The following is a 21,999-nucleotide window of genomic DNA, read 5'->3' on the forward strand; positions in this document are numbered from 1 at the left end:
GGCAGAGGAGAGTGGGACAGGGAAGAGGGGGAGGAAGCATTCTTCTGGAAAAAACTGCTTTTTCTGTTGTTTATTTTTAAATCTTATCCAGATTGCTCTAGTTTTGAAAGTTCTGGCTTTCTTTCCAGTTTACAACTGAGTTTTTCTGTCCTCATACGTGTCAAGTGTAAAAACAATACAAGAAGTAAGAGCTCTATGGTACACTGTTCTTGAAATAATATTGTTCAGTCATCAAGCCAGCAAAGTCTGCATCTTGTATTAATCTGTGCTTAGCTTTTACTTATGTAAATTCTAACTGTACTACCTTTACCTGTGGCTTTAGTGTACCATTATTTGTTAAAGCTCACTAAAGGATAAATATATCTCAGATTTGAGAGTCAAAAAAAAATTAGACATTTGATTTATTTCTAAATATTTGTTCAGCTTTAGTATTTTGCTAATTATTTTCAAGGTTTTGTAGGTTTTGGTTTTGGGTTTTTTATGTATAAAATAAGTACACTTACAAAAAACTTATGCTATCAGATGCCATCCTTTAAAAAGGTGAGTGAAATGCCTGCTGCAAGGCTGGTTCTGTTTGGCAAAGAGGTCAGGAGCTGTTGCTCTGCCCTAGGGGGGAATGCCCAGCCCACAACTCTGCCCCGAGGGGGAATTTTGCTCTCCCACCCCAGCTGGTTCAGAGGCAGTAATGGCTTGGTGCTGCTTCTCTTGGCTGAAAGCACTGGGCCTAAACAGTGAGCCTGGTTCAGGGCTTTGACATCTCTGCATGTTTAATTGGAAAAAACTATGTGTTTCCTCAGTTCTTTTCAACCTCTAGGTCTGAAAGGAAGAAGTTGATAAAAATTTTTTTTTAAACCCCCCAAAATCTCAAAATATATGAAAAGTTGCACAATGCAGAGGTGCTTCAAAGCAAGGACATCAAATGTGGCAGGAACCAACATCCATTCAGATAAAGCTTTCTTATTCACTGCTGGAAAAAAATGTTTATAAATTAAAATTTCATTTATTTATTCCTAAGTGTTTTAGTTTTAGGTGGGACAGTTTGCAGCTGGAGGTTTGGAAAGGAAAAGCAGCAGAATTATAGGGATGTGTGGATAAAGGCTGGACTGGATAGAGAACTCACTGGGACAGGGAAATTTAGAGAAGGCTGACACCCTGCAAGCAGCATTTTGGAGGGACAAGATGGACTTCAAAGGGAGAGCAAAGGCTTGGGGACAGGCAAGAGAGACTTTTAGCTGGACTAACTCTAACCAATGACACAGAAGCTCCATGCTAACCAGTCCTGACCTAGCTTTAGCTTGAGCCTTTTCCTGTCCTCCTCCTCAGAGAAAACAGCTTTTGTTCATTGTTAAGAAGAAAACATCAGAGTGTGTTCACAAGGGAGCAACATCCACTGCTTGACTGGAAGCCCTTTCATTTTTTCCTTCTCTATTTCCATCTCTGTTTTAGGAATATTTTCTCCTTTGTGACTCTTCACAATTCCCATTGATGGCAGTGGACCAAAATTGCTCCTCTGTTTTTTTTTTATCAGCTTCCAGGGAGAAACCATAAAGGGTCTAATTCTGATCTCACAATTTGAGGATACTTGGTACTTACATGTATCAAGACCTTAGAAAAATTACTTCTCATACTAGCAGTAAGGCTGACCTAGAATATTTCCAAAGGAAAGTATTTTCTGTGAAATATTGAGTTAACAAGGTGTGCTAAACTCATGTGTCACACTTTGAAAGCTTGAGAGTTTAGAAGTGGGAAGCTCTCTAAATTCACAAGAAAGATGAAAAAGTTGAGAAACAGAGGAACAAGAGGGGAAGGACAATGTAAGACAGCTTTTCTTGGCCCTGTGTGACCAAGGCAGGCTCAGAAAGTTACAGCCTGTCAGATTGAATGGATCAGTTGGCAGTTATTTTACTCAGGTGAGTAATATTTCAAGACAAGGGCTTAATATTAAAGGTTTCTGAAGCTTTCCAAGAGGTCCTCTTCTATCAAGTATATTCCATATAAACCCAAAAGGCTTGTAGTCTCTTAAAAGTTTTCCCTAACACATCTTTGTAGAAATCTTTAACTCCAAATTGTAAATCTATATGTCTCTTTAAAATGTAAAATTGATTCACAAACAAGTAGTTGTGTACTACTTGGAACTTTTCATGTGTTAAAAAAACATAATTTACCTCTGAGCAAATTCCAATACCGTGTGAATCTTCCATATCAGCCTAAATTTTGCTTTTGTACAACTCTTTTATTTGTTAATTATTGCACATGCAAACATTTGGGCAAGTGCCTTGGAGAATAGGAACAATTGGTATATTGCAGTGGGAAATAAATACGGGCTGCAAGTCACACTTGCTCATGGGCAGGGTGGCACTGCTCTTTCCTGCTGCAGCATGGGCACAAGCTGGTCAGCAGTGTCCTTGCTCTGAGCATCCTCCCTAGCACAGGAAAATGCTCCTCCCCTGACCAAACCCCCCTTGTGTGTCCATTCCAGGAGTCAAGGAGGAGGGTCACAGTGAGATGAGAGGATCAGCCAAATGGTATTGTCACCTCTAGTACTGAAAATAAATGATATTTTCAATAAATAAAATTACAATTTTATTTGCTGGTTTGTGGGCTTGTAGGGTATGTTTGAATGACTTTTCTCAGAAACCACAAGGGCTAGAAACTTCCCTCCTTTTGTGATTCTCATGTTAGTAACTGGCTCCAGATGTTTTAACCGTAAGAAAATAAGTACTGGGAGAGTTGTAACTATATCATTCATGTAGCATTATTGGGAAGAGCAATCTGAAGAGGCTGATAGTCATTCCTTCTCCAAGAGGCAACACAAAAGGCAATTAGGTGTAACTGAGCAGGAGATATTTGAGAAATAAAACACAGTCATAGAGAATAATAAAAGGTAGTTTGGGGTTTCTCTGGGATCACTAAGTGCAGGAGGGTCATCAGATAAAACAGGAGCAAAAGGAAAGTAAGGATCTCACTTATTTTTCTGCTTCAGCATCATGTGCAAAGGTGCTTACAGAATGCATCTTTGAGAGGCCAAAGTTTACTGTAAAAAGGAGAAAGTTGTTTCTGGAATAATTTGCACATAATAAAACAGATTCAAGCTTTGCATACTTTTTACATGAAACCTAAAGTGCTTTCTCTGTACAAAACCTCACATGGTGGTCTACTACTGACTGATACAGGCTCTACTTATTAATGTGAATTGATGTAGGGATAGCAAAATATTTAAAACATAGAGGTTAACAAAGATGTCATTAGACTGATGGATTCTCCAGTAAATATTCCCTTTGAGAAAATGTGTCATAGCAGATATTCTCCTCCATAAATTGTACTAGACTTCAGGGAAAGTGGATGTTGGAGTTGGGTTTGTTTCCCTGACTGAGAAATCCTGGCTTAACAACAAAATTCAAGAGAGTATGTGAAAAGTATGAAGAAGTCAACATATCATGTCATGGTAGACACAGTGTATTTATGCATTTAATGCTTCCTTTTGGACCATCTTATCAATATGTCTGGGTTTTATCTCACTGCCACACAGATGTCTGAGAATGCTCACAGACTAACACACATTAAATTCATGTTAAAGCATTTGGAAAAATGACAGGCTATTAATTATTCCATGCAAACTGTTGAAGTAAACTGTACTTCAAATGCAAATCCCTTCCAATGCTCAGGGAAGTGCAGATGTAGCTCCACTTGAACAGATTGAACAGAATTGTAGTGAATTAAAGCATTGTTACCAGATGGGGTTGGGGTTTAGATTTTTTTGTAAGGGGAGGAAGCCTACATTTCTTGTCAGGGAACTTAGAGATCTCCCCAAGCAGCCTGGGGAGATTCCCAAGTGCTGGAACCTCCTCTGTGTGCAGAGGGAGCTGCACCCCTGCCAGACCCAGCTGCTGCCACCTTCCCTGCCCCAGAATCACAGCCTGGGAAAATCAACTTCCCCTTGGGCCTGCACCCAGCCCAGGGAGCTGCCAGCCGGGGATCTGGGGCACATTGTGCTCGGGGCTGTGAGATGAAAGGGCAGCCGTGAGCCCGCCGTGGAATCCTCTCGCTCCGCCAGTCCCTAATGAGAAACACCAAGGAACGTATTTCCAGCTCTTCTCTAGCCTGGACCAGCCTCTAAACCTGGCTAATTGTCTGCATGTGTGTTGTTCAGTTAAAACTCTGTCAGAAAACACTCTCTCTGGCTGGGTTTAAAAGTCAGCTCTCCTCCTGTCAGCCACATTACTCTAGTTTAGGCAGGAGGTTAAATTAATCGATAATTTAGGCACATATTCTACCACGATGCACAAAGAAAAATGAAGACATTTCATTCAGTCCGAGACCCCACTGGGTTAATGAAATGTTCTTAAAATTAACAGTTTACCTGTGTGTTTGCTAGCTGAATAATCAATCTTATGATACTGTTTTGAGACTATAGCCTGCAAATAAGTGGGTGAAGTTGACAATAATTCTATAGGTCAAATTATATCTGCTTATTTGTATACTTTCAAACAAAAATTATGTTCATCACAGCTTTTGGAAGAGAAGAGGTACGTTTTGTTCACATCAGTTTTTAAACTTTTCCCACATTTAGGAAAAGATAGGCTTATTTAGTGTTACAAATTAAAATGATAACCTGGTCTGCCTACAACAGCAGAACAAGTAGCTCGTTGTAGATTGTTAATATAAAAGCTTTAAATTAAAAATAAATTCTGGGAGCTTTTTGGTTTGATCAATTATTTTGTATTTTCCAAAGTGAATAAGTGTAATAGAAATATATTTAACTAAAATTCAAGTTGGCTGCTGGCCAGTCTTTTTGATTGATAACTTAAATGACAAAAGCTAAATAGCAAAACAACTTTTATGCTTTCTTTCTTGTCCATGCTTTTCACATGCACTATAACTCTTTTTTGTCTACTGGGACTAAAGTTTTGGAGGGGAATAAAAAAGTCTATTCCTTGCAATTTACTTGAAAGAAGGAAGCTATATGGAGGCTCTGGATATTTTTGGTAGGCACATGTGGAACAAACATGTGTAATTGCATGACTGATCCAGCAGAATGTTTAGCAGTATATCATGGTGTGCCATTTAGGGGAACAATCTAAAGTGGGAAACAAACTCAAGTGTGAAAGTACTGTGGAGCAAAGGAAGTTTCATGTATGAGAATGTCCTCCTAACATAACCCATGTGCAATTATGCAGACTATTACATGTATCTCTATAAGGTGCAAATTTTACTTTTAATCTTGTTCAAGCTGTTATATCCATAAAAACATGAGATAAAAGTGTATTGGTCATTTGCCAGATGTCTCAGGATGATGAAGTGGCTGATAGAGCCCAAGCTGAAGGAACATCAGGACTGGGTTGCATACAGCTGTAGCAATGTGGTGTATTGTCTGTCTGGTCACCTTCAGTTGTTCTTTCATTATAAGCTGGAAATTCTTGAGGTAAATTAAATACCCAAAAGCTATCTGGGATTTATACATTTTTTAGCTTTTTGAAAAACAGTCCCACAAGGTAAAGATGCTACAAGAAAGTGCCTTGTAGTTGTGTAACCAGTTCTGCTTGTTTCTTTTTATTCAGAGAGTGCTTCAGTACCTCAGGTGGCTTCTTCATCTCTCAAGGCATCTCAAGCCTCATTGCACCTTGAAGCACTCTTGCAGTGACACAGCATCATGGGCCACCAGCAAACAGAAGCCTTGCGAAGTAGCAGCAGCCATCTCTTGTCTTTCTGACCCAGTGACCTGCCACAAGAAAAGGTAAGAGGAAACTAAACTCAGGGATGGAGAGCTTGCAGCAAGTTCCTGGGCTTGTTTTTGTGTTCTGTTCAGCAGAACTGCTGTGATCTATCAATGTTGATACAAAGGAGACATTAATGCTCTGAAGTACTGTTATAAGTTAACTCTTAATGTGTGGCATCACTCAAACTCCTCCATTAATTTCAGAGGAGGTTGCTCAGTGAGGTAGCATTGCTGGGCAGAGGGGCAGCTATGTGTAAAACCAGGTTTGCCTTCTGCAGAGTGCAGCTTTGCAGTTTTTAAGGAAGGATGTGCTTGCTGGGGTCACGTGTTGGGAGTTGCTGGTTGCACAAGTTCTCTGTTGACTCTCATTTCTCCTGAAACATTCCATAACAGTGCAGCACTGTGATGTCCATTAATACTGGAATGGAGATCTGGTTAACAAGACTAGGGAAGGCTCAGTACAGTATAACAAAGGAGGCAACTGAAGCACAAGCCAAATTTTGCCTGAAGTACCTTACTGGCAATTCTAGGAAAGGGGATAAGTCTTGACTGTGTCATTTCAACAAATTGCAAAAGTTGCTACTCTGCACTCCTTTTCCTTACAGAATTCAACTGCAACATAGAGGTTGCTACAAAGCCTTGCCTAGTCTATGGAGATTTGTAAGAAAAATTTAAAACTCCAACTAGCATGCCAAGGAAATTAATAAACAGTGATTGAAGGAGACTTACTATGTCAAAAATGGTTCCATTTTGAGGAAAACCTATGTAGTTCTTAATATTATCTAATATGGAAGAGGACAAATAAGCAGTTCTATATGTTTGTAGAATTTAATGTATATAAATTTGCTATTTATATAATTCACATTATAAATTGAAAAAAAAACCCCAAACAATGTCTGGAAAAAATACTCAGAAAAATTCAACAAACAAATGCTTGTTTTCTTAAGACTTGAGAGGCTGATTCTGCAAAGCTAAAGCCTCCTCAAGGGTAACAAAGAAGTCTCAGCTTTTATGGCACTAAGAAAATTGAATGTGCTCAGCAGCATTTTTCTCAGTTCAAATTCATGTCACCAAAATAATCTGATTGATTACAAGACTCAACAAATTGAAAAGAAAGTATGGACAAAGTATATGTGCTTTTTGGGGAATTTCTGCTGTAGTTTTTAATCTGATAATATATTCATTTTGGTTATTCCATTCTGATCATATTGTGATGAACTGTTTAAACAAGCGTAGCTGTTTTACTGCCTGAATAATGATTTAAAGAACTATTCTGATTTGACAGGGAAAAAAATGGCAAAACAGCCAAATATTTGCATGTTCACAAGTGAGTAAAATGCTGAAAAAAATTAATTCTGACTGATATGATATATGGGAATTCAGTCATACCTGTACAGAATTGATAAAAATGTCGAAGTTAGGTCTTACCTGAGACACTCAGTAAATCTACAAGTGTCCTAATTGTCTGTTCTTTCCATTAGGTTTGTGTGTGGGCCCCAGGTGTGAGAAATAATTATACCATAAATATATAAGCTCTTAAACATTGTTTTAAGAACAGAAAGATGTGCCAATTTTGGTAGAAAATGTTCCTTTTTGAGGTAAAAGCTGAATTTTTTATGGAAAGGGGTATTGTCTGATAACAGCTTAACTAAACAAAATGCATCTCCCAAAGGAACGCAGGAAATATTTGCAACTAATTGTCCGTTTACAAAACGGTCTAAACTCTTTGAAAATTATTCCCAAAGTTTCAAACAATCATTCCTCCATTTTTGTGGTGAGTATATACTACTGTCATTAGCATTGCTGTTAATGGGGATAAGTGGGATTTAGCATGAACACAGATTTGTTTGCATCATTGTAAAGAAAAGAAGATATAAAGCCATCTTCTTTTTGCTGTAATGTGAGATACACAACTGGAGCCAACAGAGGCACCACTACACAAACAAAAGTCTGTGATTTCCAGAGGGTACTGGTTTCTTTTTCATACTTCAAAGAATTCAACCAGCCTTCTTAGTCCAACTTTAGGCTCAAGATGCCTGAGCTTTTCTTTTAGGGCCAAGTTACGAACTGCTGAAACATAGGGGTTTATCACAGAACCCCCAGTGCAAGCTGAGCTCTGGCCATCATGCAATTTAAATTATTTATGCACAGGGCTGTGTTCAGACCATGTGCACATTTGTCCTTGTCAGTCAACAAGTGTTCTATTAATCAAACAGGAACCCTGGTGCGTTCATTACAAAAGTAAGAACGTTGAATTTGGGATGGTATTTTTAGTGCTTTTGACAGACAGGGATTATTAAGCTGTCACTCCCTCTTTTCTGCCAACTGCCCTATCTTCCTCCCCTTCTTCAATGCATTGTCATTTTATTAAGAGCACACTAATAGTTAAACGACAGGAACCCTAAACCCCTGACTAGTTCACTGACATGACAGGTTATTTTTTCCCTCTATTCCCTGTCCAAGAACCCCTGCTGATCTTCCCAGCATGCAGTGCTGTGTGACCCTTAACATCTGGCAGTGATTAATTGTCTTAGTGTCATAGCGATCGCCTTCCTCCCTCTGATCCTCACTTACTTTGTTCTCTCTTTTAAAGCCAGTGTGCTGGAACCTTTTCTTCCCACTTTTAAATCTGTCCAGTATCCAGGATACTGTGTGTGTCTACTGCGATACAACTTGAAAGAAACCGAAACAGTCAGTTATCTGGCCCTGAAAGTCTGGTCATGGATTCAGAGGGCTTTCTGTTCACTGAAGGGGTGTGCTTGAAAAACAGCACTAACTAGAATGACACAGATCTTGTTGAACTTGATCCGGATCTCGGGTCCCCTCTAAGCAAACAATGCAATTATGTGCAATGCCATTTTCAGCAGACACACGGGGTATTGTGCAGAAGGCTGTTGGCTGCAGCTTACACGTTACATAGATTAAGGAGCTGACACCTCCTGACGGTGGCTGCCCCTTTGTGCTCAGCTCACCCCGCTGTACCACGCTGCCACAGGGGTCTGAGCCCCAGAGCTCCTCCCGCTCTACTCCCAGCGAGTTAGGCAGGCTCCTGCAGCTGCAACAGGGACTGGCTTCAGCACCAGGACTGCCTAGCCTGGGAGCTAACACAGAGATGCTCTTTGCAAGGGGATGTTAATGGTCAAGGAATAGCAGCAACTCATACCTGCTTTAGATCCCTGTATAAAAAGAGTATTGGTGGAAGAGGAGATGACTGTACCGCTAAGATAAATCTCAGGTGTCCACACTCTGCTCTCAAATCCCAAAAGTCTTCTCATGTGGTTTTCAAGAATCTCTTTAAACTCTGCCTCAGTTTCTCATATTGGAAAATAGACAGAGTAGCTGCTTCAAAATAGGGGGGCTTGGAGTTTTTAGAGACCTCTCTTTTTCCTGTATGAAGTAGCTAGGCAATTATTTTTATTTGTCTATTTAAGACCAGCTGCCAGGCATGGGGGGAGCTGTGTAAGAGGGAGGAAGGAGGATATGTTATGCAGAAGTTGGTTTATTTTTTTTTAAGAATGCTTAGATTCAGGATGCCTGTGATGTAGTCACAGTTTGGCAACTTGCATGGGTAAAGTACCAACTGCTTTAAACTTCCACTTCCTTGCATGCAAATGGAGGATGAGCTAATAGTGTTCCTTGCAAAAAAAACCCTAACCTTCTTAACATTTGAAGATGAAAGGTAAAAATAAACAATTGTTTTAAATCCTGGTTGAATAGCGGAATACATGCACTGAACTTAAAATACTATTACATTTACATTTTAAGGCAAAATATCTGAAACACAGTTTCTCCTTCACTTACCTATTGAATGTTGAGTTCAGAGTCTCTCTGTCTCCCATGACACCCACTCCTCACAAATAGATTTCTCCAGAGCAGTATTATGTTCTAGTTCTCTGTGTATTTCAAACAATTATAAGGCCATTTATTTTCTATTTCAAACCAAAATAGTGAAATGGAGTGCATGGCCTTTTCTAGTTGCTAAGCAACCCTTTGTAACGTGCATCCTGCATTTTGCTGTGCCATTTGGCAATTCACACAAGATCTTGTTTGTTCATTTCCAGTCTAGTAAAATTGGTTGCTATATTTCAAGTGCCAGTATAGATCAAAGTATTTCCTAGAAGGATAAACATGTTAACTGGCAGAGAGCGAATGATTAACATCAAGCACAAGCCTTTTAGCATAAAGGACTTGGCATGTCATCCATTGGCAAAGCTACTCAGATGAATGCCATCTATACCTAACAGATGTGCCACTAAGGAGTTATCCTCCTCTTTCCAAAGTGCTGCTCGCTGTGCTGGTGTGACTGAGTGAGGATGATAGCCACTGCTGAGCTGTGCAAGCAGCTGAGCCAAATGCAGTTGTCAGCCATGGCACTGTATCTGGAGATCTCTGCTGATTTTGCCTGAGCCTCTTGAGCTTTGCATTGTATAAGTAACAGTAGAATTATATTAAACTGTTACTTTTTCTTCCTCTACCCCCTATGAACACTTATAAACAAACCAGAGTCTAATGTCTGACTATTTAACATTACTTGTCTCTGACAAACTCAAAGTGTATGCCTAATGAAAGTTGGCTTTAAGTAGAGAACACTCATTCCTCATAAGCAGGGCAGGGTATGGTTGGGTTTTGCTGTGATCTCTGCATTTTCAAACTTCTGATTCAGAGCTATAGATGATCTGGATCTAAGCAGATTGGAGAGGAGGGCTGAAATAAAGTTGGTAGATGAAAACTTTTAAAAATAGGTAAGTAAGACACATTTAAAACACTTCATATCCATGTCTGTTTTGTCACTGGTGTGATCTGTGTGATGTGTGCATTTATGTGATGTCTGTAACTTGCAATCTGTGCAGAATCTCAGTGGTGCAGTATACACTGGACCAAATGTCAGATACTGACTAACATAGTCATTACAAGTACTACTAAGTGACAAATGTTTTAGGCAGTTGTAAATTTTGACACGGATAGCAACAATTTTGACATAGTTAAAACATTCTAAATCCTATGGCAAAGCTGAGGAGAGTTTTACAAAAACTTGTATTCCTGTTGTAGAACCCCAAAAGGATAGTACCAAGAAGTGAACATTTCCCATTACAGCCACTAAAAGGAGCCAATTATCTAAGTAATTATTATAAAACCCTATTGGCTTAGTAAGTTGGGTCATTGGGAGTATATTTAAAAGAGTTGCTCTGGACAAAAATTTACCTGCCAGCAGTATTGGTGGGATGGAGGCTGCTAGAAGTGATTTGTTTATTGATGAAGTGAGTACAGTACTCTCCTGTTTGTGCAGTCATATTGGTGTGTGACAGTATGGCCAAGGTCAGTCAGGTGTTAAGTCTCCTTGTACCTTTTTGCCTTGATCATATACACAATCTCAGTCATGTGAAAAAGAGGATGAAGAGAAAGGTAAGGCAGATTTTCCTGGTGTGATCAGAGAGCAAAGGCAAGAAGCAGAGTCTTTACACTGCCAGGAGTGTGTAGAGCTGGAGAGAATCAGCCCTCTCATTTCATGGCAAATAATCAGTTTCGTATTTTCTGTGGCAACCATTAATATACTACAGCCTTAGCTGTAGGCCTATAGGTAAAGCTGTTTGCTCTGACTGCTTTTCTGTTTATCCCCTGGGAGCTGAGGATTCTCCAGGAAGTCCATGATGCACAGAGAGATGTCCTGTCCTGTCTGTGAGACAGCAGTCAGAGCAGACTTGGGCTCATTAACTTGTAGCTGGATTGGGAGATACTTCTAACTGATCTGGAAAAACATGAAAGAAGCTTTTTCTCACATACACACAGCAGGAGTGCACATAAGCCAAAAGATGATCTTTCAAAATTGACAGGTACTACCTCTAAATCATATTCCCTGTTGTTCGGTTTTGTTAATATTGGGATCATTATACTGATTTCTACTGAACTGACTAGATCCTTTTGCCAAGCCAGAATGCTAAAGTAGTATGAAATAAGAACAGAACCTCAGCAATACTCTAAATGCTGGTTCTTTAATAAGTTTTAATTCCTAAGTTGCTTGAATTTTGATTTGGGAACTCATCCTATGTGAACTATGGTTTTTTTAGAGTAAGACCCTAATAATTGTGGTTGAAAATAAAATTAAACGCTGTGGCAAAAAATATTCTTTAAGTGTTTGCAATGATGCAAAAGAAACTAATCTGTGTATTTTTGGCCCAGACCTCTGCAACTATCTAACACTGATTATAAACTTAGATGCCCATAATGTAATGTCAGCTTTTCAATTCAGTATTTGTTTTTGAAAGTAGCCAGCTCTGCAGTTTAAACACTGCAGAGGTTGAAAAGAGCAGGGCATAGGGAGGCAAACTGTTCCTTTGGTGCATTGTGCTGCTTCAGGCCTCAAATTTAGGTGCTCTGAATTGCACACACCCCTTTCTTCTCTGAGTAAGTAGCAAATTTATGCCCTTAATGTTTGGCCCTGTGACCTGAGCCTAGGCTGGATGCCTGAACCCGCTTTGCAGGGATGACGTGATGACAAGATGACATCTTTTTAGTGTCAAATGCTGCTTTCCATGGCAGATGGCCACTAGAGAGGAAGAGCAGGCTGTACATGGGAGCACGGCAGCACTGCTGGCACACGTGTGTCTGGTTGGGGACTGGCAGGGTCCCTGCAGGGCAGGTCCCCAGGTCCCCACGCACCCGAGCAGCCCTGAGTCCTCTGCAATGACACTGGTGCCTTTTCCTGGTTTTTAAAAATTCAGAGCCAGCCACAGTTAAGGGATAAGGGGTTTTTACCTTGGTATTTTAATAAGGATCCTTCTGGTGCCCTGTCTGGCCAAGGTGGGATGTGCCACATGCACACCCCTGATAGATCATGGGCACAATTTACAGACCTCACAAATCAGCAGATCTAACAAGGGTGCCCCAGTGGAAGGCCTGGATGAATGGTGTGACAATCCCCCATCCAAGGAAATCCCCCAGGATGGGCCAAATCTCCAGTTTACAGGATATGTTCTAGAGAGGCCCTTGGTTTCCCAAGGCAGGGTAGGGTTTTCTGACCTTTTACTACGAGGCCTTTAGGATGTTTGGTCTCCTGGCCTAAATACCAGTACCATGCTAAGTTATCAGACTTCAGGAATTACAAGCACACATGCTAATGGTACTGAGGCTACATAAAACATATATAAAAGAAAAGGCAAAAAATCACTTTGGCATCAACACCCTGCAAAGGCTTCCAGAGTCTGCTGCTGCCCTGGTGACACCTGGGCACAGCAATCAGAGTGACTTTCCTAAAGAGAGGTACAGGCTGAGCCCAGCCCAGCTGGGGGGTGATGTGTCCCTGCTACAGCCGGGCCCTGGGCAGAGCAGAGCAGCCCAGCCCAGCCCAGCCCTGCCCAGTCCTGCCCATCCCATCCCGTCCCGTCCCGTCCCGTCCCGTCCCGTCCCGTCCCGTCCCGTCCCGTCCCGTCCCGTCCCGTCCCATCCCAGCCCAGCCCAGCCCATCTCTGCCCATCCCTGCCCCCGGGTGTCCCTTTGGCAGCAGAGGGGACACTTTTGGAGCAGCTGCTGCCCTTGTCCGGGGGTGTGACTGCAAAGGCACCGGGGACAGCCTCGGCTGGAGGCTGCAGGCAGTGACTCTGAGCTCTGCTTGTCATTTTAACTGAGTATTATGTAAATCAAATCGAATGGCTGTTAAATTAAAGCGTGAGAAGGTAATGCCTTCAGGTAATGCCCGCTGCAGCCAAGCCACTGGATTTTAAAGAATGATAGAATTTGTTATTTCTTTATTTCTTTCCATGGTATATGGAAATAAAGGCTTAGGAAAAAAAAACCAAATTATTGACTTCCCTGAGGAGACACCCTGACAGCTCCCCACACAAAGAATTTTACAATGCTGGGGCAGGGCAGCACCAGTGGTCACAGAGGAGAACATCTTTCCACAGACCCTTGCTCAAGGAAAATTAGACTCGTTTTTACGTCCTGTGGGAAATAAGTGACTTTTCAATAAAGAAGGATTTTCTCAGAATGTAAAAATCTGAAAAATCTTCTGCATTCTGAAGTCTCCACAGGAAGTATCTTGGATATTCATTTAAATAAAAATTCTGATATTTTATGTGAAAATCTCGTTCAGAAAGAAACATGTAAATTTAAAATTATCTAATTTTATTGATTTTGTGTCTCTAGTAGCTTTGATTGTTACTTAATAAAATCTCGAGAAAACTAAACCACTTTGCTAAGATTAATCTATTCATTATATTCTTTTAACTAGAGCAATTGCTAAAGTTTCTGAGGCATAGAAAAAGGATACAAGTTCTAGATTGAGACTACATCGTAGTGATATTTTCAATTAAAATATTTTAAATTAAAGGGTAGGTCTAGATTTGTAAAAAAATTTTGGGAAAAAAATCATCTTGCTTCAAAAAAACCCTAAAACCCCACCCTGTTTTCTTTAAAATGGAAATACTACCCAAACATTCCAGCTATTTTTCAAGTATTGAGAAAACCCTTCAGGCATGGGCCACTGCTGGTGCTGCAATGCAAGGTGACATTGATGTTCTGAGCAGCTGATTAGCAGAATTCCTGGACACACTGTGATTGCCCTAACTCGGTAGAGTTTTCAAGATTTAATATTTTTCCTAGATGAAAAGCTAATTTAAATATTATTCAAATGTAAAATCTCCAAGAAATTTGGACCGAGTCTATTGAGACATTCCAGTTTCATTTGAAGACTTTCAATGTTATAAAGTCAGTTTAATCTCCCTTTTTGAAAATCTGAATGAAAAAGGAAATTTTCTCATTTGAAGATATGTTCTTCTCATTTCCTTACCTCTCTTCTGTTTTTTCCTTCTTGTTTGACCAGATTAGATTTTTGGGCTTTTGAATTTTTAATGCAGTGGCATTTTTGTCTGAAAAAACATTGTGAAAATGTTCCTGGGCATATCTGTTTAAACCTTAATTGTATTTAAAATACAATTTATCAGTAGTTTGGGTAAGCTCAGAATTACGTATCAAACTCATGCAGAAATGCAAATACAATTCATATAAATACCCTTTCATCTGTTCTATTTTATAATACATGGTTTACAAAATGTTTTTTATAAAAGTAGCATGCAGTGAAGATAAAATCACGGTGGAAGAGAAATAATTCAGACAAAGGAGGAGTTATCTTCCCTACAGATTTTTACCGTTGGCTGTTTCTTGTTGCCTGTTATGTGTTTGCATTAATTTCTGAAAAAATTGTACTTGGCTGGGTCATTCATAGGTTAGACAGTCACTGAAATAATTCTATGAAGCTTGGTGCTTATTGAAGACTTAATTTAGTCTTTTACTGTCCTGCATTGCAAATAGCCAGATTCTGACTCCATTTACACCAAAATAAATACAGTATAACTACATTCACTTTAGAGGACCTGCTTCAATATGCATTGCTTAATTAACAACAGAGTCTAATTCTTCACCCTCATTTATGGATCCCTTGGCATACACGGACAGAGAAGCAGTTGGTGGTGGTTATGTCCAAGGTGACTGTGAGGAGAGTTTGCATTCAAGTTCTTTTGGTCATTTGTGTTTGATAAATCCCCCTGGCACTGGGTTCTGCTGGAGCTGGAAGCACTGCAGGTCTCCCTCCAGCACAGACACTCCAGGGAATACCTGTGACTGCTCAGGGTTTCACACCTGCAGCACCCACAGGTTAAATCTACAGTGTGGACTTGACTGTGACCTTATAGGGCAGCATATCCCTTCACTTCTTTAGATATCTGGGCCATCTGAGATGCCTGTGTTGTCCTGCAGGGAGCTGTGCTGTGCCCGTGGGGTGGGCAGTGTTCCAGCCTTGCCCAGCATGGGAACTGCAGAGGCTGGCTTGGGCAGGATGTGCAACCTCGGTTGCCTGAGAGAGAAAAGCTCTGCCGTGGGTGCCTTGATGTCCTGAGGAATCACAATGATTCCCATACAAGCACACAGTTTATACACCTCCATAACCTTACCAGCAAGGGAAGGGAAACTTCTATACCTTGGCAAGAGTCCTCAGTGTAGTCAGAGCTTTGGCTGCACTTGTGTGTTGATGAATTCTAACAACTCCATCATGAATGCTGCCACCAGATACCTGGGCTCTAGCCACACTGACTTTTCCAAATGTTTAAGCATGGTTTGCTCTTAGGAACGTGCTCCCAGCTGTATTATAGTTACTATAAATAGTAAGATATAATGCAAATTATTTTTTGTTTTATTTACTCCTTAGCTTTTCTAGTCAAGGATGAAATATGCAAGGTGTTACTTCTAGACTTCTTGTGCTTTCTTTATTTTTCTGCCATAATGATGGCTTTACCTTTTTTTTGTAAGACCTTGTATCCTGAGACAGAGAGCAGAGACACACAGTAGAGGAACCACCACCACTGGAGTTAGTACAGAATGTACATGTGGCATTTCAAAAATTATATTTGGCCTCCTGGACAGTGCCAGTATAATTTTTAATCTGGAAATTATTTGAAGGGTATTTTCTGTGAAGGAAGTTTTTAGCTGTTTAATGTATTTGTGCAGACAAGGGTTGCAGAAACTGTCTAAACAAAGTGGGGTTGTGTATTAGGGGGGAAAGCAAGATGGGGAAAAGTTATGCTACACCGTTTTGTTGGAAAGGAAACAAAGTGTCTCTTCATATTCTTTTGGATTAAAACCAATGTCCCAAAAGAGGGAACTCTGAGGGAAGAATAACCAGCTCAACAGAGAAAGGAAGGAGCTACCTTTTTGTGTACCACTGGCACAAAGAGTCCACCAGTCTGGCTGATAAGGCAATTAAAACTCTCCTTTTGATTTCCAAATACTTTGTCTCTAAACAAATCTGCATAAAGAATTCTGAGATGGAGGAACAGACAGTATTTGCTTCAGGCTGAACGAAAGCAGCAGACTAGTAAGAACAGAACATTGCAAAGTGGAAACAGGGGAAAGAAACCACTTTCTCTAGATCACCTGGAAGTTTCCAGCACACTGTTGGCAATTAGAATTTTAGTGATGAGGCCAGTTTTTTACCTAAGGGATTTTGTTAGAAGTATACGTAAGTAAACAAAGCGAATTTAAATTGTAAGTAGATTTTTAAAAATGGTAGTTTTGAATAAGTACTGTGGAGCAGATGTATAGAGTATTTTATTCCTTAGCTATAACTGCAAATCTCAGAGTCATGTTACCTTTAATCATGGTAAATTCTCTGGTTATTCATCTCAGGTTAAACACAAAATTTCTGTATGTCTCTGTAGACTTTCGTTCTGTAACAGCTCGGTTTCAGTGTGTTTATCTCAGGGAGATAATGTGTACATTGGAAGAGTCACCAAATGTCCACCCCAAGGTCATTCAGAGACCACCCCCCACTTCAGAGCATTTCATCAGCCCAGGATGGGCTGTCCCAGTAACCACTGCACCTGAAAACCTCCCTGTTCTGCAGACAGCCCTGAGCACTGTGTGTTTGTGTTTGACCTGCCCACTTCCAGGTAAATGGTTTTTTTGGCGTGTTGCAGGGAAGGAAGGAATCACTGCTAGGTATGCCAGAAAGGGACCTCAATTCCATTCCTGTAAGATCAGCTTTTTGGCAGCCATACAGCTTTCAGGAATAAACGAAGAGTCAGTTGGGAGTGAGGAGATGTAAGGATGTTTTAAGTGCAGGAGTTGTTCTAACAGCAGGTCCTTGTTAGAAGTGTGTAATTTTTGGACATGTCCCTGGCCTAGACTTTGTGCAGCACAGTAGCATTTCCAGAAATGAACTGTGGGCGGGGCTTTTGTCGCTAAATCACACAATATAGGTCAAAATTTGTGTTTTAATACCCCAAAGTCTTTGAGTACATAAAGGGCACTATTTCAGTGTGGTTAATTTTATTACCTTGTTATAAGCTTTAAAACAAAACCAGACAACAACTAAAAAGAAAAAACTACCACAAAAACCCAGCAGGTTTTTCATCTTCAGTTTTGGAGGGAAAATGTTGCTTTCAGGGTGAGATTTAGCATGCCAAGTCTCTGGCCAGAGCAAATTTTTAAAGCTGTATCATAAACCTCTGAAAATAGGAGTTTATAATAGAAATGCAGACATTCAGTTAATTATATCATCATGAATGGCGCCACTATAATTAGCTGACTTCTATATGATGCCAAGTTTTAAAATATTTTACTTTTATGGCACTGGATGTCAAAAACTATTTATTTTATTTTCTTTCCTTTTTTCTTTTATTATCTTACTGACCTGGCTCACCAGGTTAGGAAAATGGCTTGCAGATTTTCCTTCAGCCCTAAAGAATCCTTGCAGCCTCGATGGTTAGCAGATTCCGAGAACCTGGGATGTCCAAGGGAGTGGATTCCCTGCAAGGCAGGCAGCAGGTTTTCAGCAGAGGCAGACTTCTGTGGATAACATTGGACTTGTGGGTCCCACTTGAAGGGCTTATTCTGAGATGACTGACAATCTCAGCTGGACATAAATCTGCTAATATTTGCTATGATATATAATTTTAAGGTGACAGTTTAAAAAAAAAGATGAAATACAGAGAAGAAAAGTAATGTAATCTGTTTTAGAAATACAATATTTCCTGCAGGTTCAAAACCAGAGAAAGGTGCTAACAACAGACCCAAGGAGATTATGGGATGAGAAAATCTCCTCCCTTAAATTTCTGTTTTCAAGTAATTGTAACCTTTTTGTAGCTCATTGCTTTTTAGGTGCTTCATAGTCCACGCAGGAATCACTGTTTCACTCATAATTGTAATACAGTTTTCTCTAGAGATGAATACAATTAACTTTACAAAGATATGATCATTTACATTGCAGAGCAAAAATCAACATGTTGTTCAGTTAAAGATTCAGAAGAATCTGTGAATTAACCACACCTGATTGATAATCAAAGCTTAACAGATCTCATAATTGAAAACAATCATTATAATTTAAATGCCCAGATAAAGTCTTGCTTGTTTTTTCAGATGGCTAGTTAAATTTTCAGGTTTTTTTTTCAAAGAGAATTTAAAATTTTACTTTATCAAACAATATCCATATGCATATAAAGTATTCTAAAGTTACTAATTATCCTTAATATTTGACACATCCATGTTTACATGTGTTCATACATGTATAAATGATAACTAATATTGTTCTGCTTGGTACCAGTTTTCTCTATGATATTTGATAAGGATCTGAAGGTAAAGCTTTAATTCAAACACTGCACCCCAAAGCCTGTTGCTCGTTAGGGATAGTCTAAATCATGCTGCCCTCCTTTTTGTCTAAGAGTGATGTGTAAGGGGATAAGACAAGGCTGCTTCTGGGGTTATTTGTGTGTGAGACTATGTGAACTAGTGCTGTGCCAGGAGTGTTTGGGCAAGTGGATGTCAACAGGCTTTACAATCTGATAGCCCTGAATGGCTTTGTCCTCTTTTCTGCTGATCTGCATTTCTTCAGATCTGCCATGTAAGTTGATTTTTCCAAATAAAACTTCTGCTAGTAATTTTCAAAGTATTTTGCTATTCAGTAAATCAAGAGTACGGTAGGAATTAGCATGGATTCTTCTGTATGTGTTTAGTCAACCTTTTTCTTCTCTTGGACATGTGCTTGTCACCTTTCCATGACAACTCTTCTTTTTGTGATCATTGTTGGCTGGATGCAATTTTCTGGCTACAGGGAGTTCCACAGAAGCAATTACCCTGTTCAGAGCTGACAATGCAAACTAATGACATGAGCTCAGTTACCACATGCTCCCTCGTTTCGTGTTGGCTTATTAGAGGGTCCTCAGGCAGGTCCTGCCGGCTGCGATGCAGATGAGCAATCCTGCTGATTGCAGCAGAACTGCCCAAGTGTGCCCAGGATGAGGGACTGGCCACTGAGAGAAGAACAGTAATTTCTGCTCAGACAGGGCATGTCAAGCCAGTGGCCACCAGCCAGTGTGATGGAATTAATGAGGGGAAACAGTAGCCAGCAGTGACAAGTTGGGATAAACTCAGAGAGTAGCACTGCCACATCCAATTACTGTATTTCATTGTTGTTCCCTGGAAATGGGGAACCCTCTGACAACCTCCATGAAAGCTGAACTGGAAATTCTGGGAATAGAAAAAGCCAGTGTGAGTAAAGTTTATGCTGATCCCCTTTAAAAAAGAACAAATGCTAACACAGAAAAAGCCTTTCCTTTCTGTCCTTGACTTTGCTACAAAGTCTGCATTTTGCTGCCTCTTAGGAAATGTTAAAATAAATTGCTTTCAAATGAAAAGAAAAATAAAAGTTAGGAAAATGTTTTTTGTCTATGCCTAATTTTGTTGGAAGTGATGCTCATGTTTTGATGCAAAGCATATTTTGATCTAAAATTCTTGTATAAAGCAAATTGGACTATCAAGATTCCTGGGACTGCTTTACAAAGCAAAACCTAAGGCATCTTTTTCCATGCCTAATAAGGGTATTTACTGGTAAAGGAACCAGAGAATTAGTCCAAAGAGTGCAAAACCCATGTTGATGCCAATGATATTTTACTCCATAGAATACTCCATTCAACCATAGATTCTGATACATATGAACAAAATAATAGCCTGGAGGAATGGTTCATGTGGAATTATTTAATTCTGCCTGGCAGAGTGCTACTTTTAGCTGGGAAAAATCTTCTTGCAGGCCAGTAGGCAGCAGCCTCTGCAGCACAAAGCCAAATGACATCACTGGCTTCTCTGTGTAACAAAAGGCCAATGGCATCCCCCCTTGCTGAGTGAAAATTAGTAGCAGGTCTTTGCACCGTGCACATACTTTGAGAGGAGGGGATTGTGTCATTGTTATTTGCTATTTCCGCAAGCTGACACTTATCTTGTAAGCACATCAACTGTTTGCTTTGGCTCCACAAGTCATTTCCTATACATTATATCAGTTAGTCATGCTGCTCTGCATTGTGTGCAAAAGAGGTTAAATTCCACATGTAGAGAAATAAAAGATGAAGGAGAACTACCTAAATAATTGTTTTAGAATGGGAGTAACTATTCATTTCTTTAAAAAGTAACTGTGCTAGTAAACTGTTTCAGACTTTTGTGTCTACATTTGGAGCCAGATCAGTGCATCAAACCCTTAAACTCCTTGAAGATAAAGTAGAAGAGATCAACTCAAATTCTACCAGATTGTTAAATTAGAATCATAACTTTCATTGATTTTTACATCCCAAAAAAGCTTGCAGATCTATCTGGACAAAAGCCAGAGCTGACTAGAGATGCAAAGAGAGGAAGATATCAGGGTTTGGTTTTTTTTTTTCATCCATTTAGCATATGTAAAGGAATACATCTTGGTAATTGTTGTATATTCACAGCTATTGCCCAGTTTTACTGGTAAATGTTTGTCTGCTGTATTGTTGCTGGGGAATTGTTGTTTCATTGCTAGGGAATTGGAAGTAGTTTTTTTCCAGCTCTAATATCATTGAAGCTTTGGTTTTGGTTCTGCCTTTTTACAGTTATGTTTGCTTACTCTTTATTTTTATTTAATTACTGTCATGCATAGTGCTGCACTGTACATATGAGAATATACCAAATAGAACTGTAACTCCTCAAGCACAAGGGAAAAGTAAGAGGGAAAAAAGAAAGCAGAACTATGAGGGAATAAAACATTCTTTGGCAAATAATAATGAATATTTTATTCAGCTTGGTTTGAAACATAGCACTGTAAGATTTTGTTAGAGAGCTAAAATATAGGCTTCTTTCAGTCTCTTGGCTCTATAGTAAGAAAAATGTATTTCCTTAATCCATGATTGAATACAAACTTATCAGTCAAGATTTTCACAGTCTATAGATTTCTACAATAGAAAGAGTTCAAATACTCAAGCAACAGAGTTCACTTTTTCTTCCTTGTTCTCACTATCTCATTCCTGTGTAACTGTATTAACATCACTGTTCTTCATCATTTCATTACTTTTCAATATCCCAGGACAATATTATAAAGTCTTTGTGGGGAGAAAAGTAAAAAATTATGGTTTCAATTCTCCAGACACTTAAGCAAGTGCTTAATTTAAAGCATGTGGGTAATCCAAATTTGCTTCAGTCATTGGCTTCTGGACCAGAGCCAACACATTTGGAATGCATCCTGCATATTTATTCTACTGTATACATGATTCAATCACATGTGTGCAAAGTTGTTTGTGATTAAATTTGTCAATTAAAGTAACTGAATTGAAATTTAACCTGAGAAAATTTTACATTGAATGACACTTCTACAATAAGGGTAACATCAGAAGACAGAGAAGTCTTTAATTTTTCAAAAAAACCCTAGCATCTTAGGCCAAATATCTGTGTAAATTTGGTGAGTTTTTTTCCTTTCTTGAAAACTAATTTTAAAAATAGAAATTGGTTTG

General features: G+C 39.5%; 1 long non-coding RNA gene across 1 annotated transcript; it reads right to left on the reverse strand.

Moving 5' to 3' along the window:
* Positions 1 to 5,522: 5,522 nt before the first annotated feature.
* On the reverse strand, positions 5,523 to 11,999 carry LOC110473522 (uncharacterized). Its single transcript, XR_002465888.4, has 2 exons — positions 9,518 to 11,999; positions 5,523 to 5,719 (listed from the first exon to the last, which is right to left on the reverse strand). It is a non-coding gene; the product is annotated as an uncharacterized LOC110473522 (long non-coding RNA).
* Between the last annotated feature and the right edge of the window lie 10,000 nt (positions 12,000 to 21,999).

Source organism: Lonchura striata, chromosome 11, assembly GCF_050655825.1.
Source record: "Lonchura striata isolate lonStrDom1 chromosome 11, ASM5065582v1, whole genome shotgun sequence".
Taxonomy (NCBI): domain Eukaryota; kingdom Metazoa; phylum Chordata; class Aves; order Passeriformes; family Estrildidae; genus Lonchura; species Lonchura striata.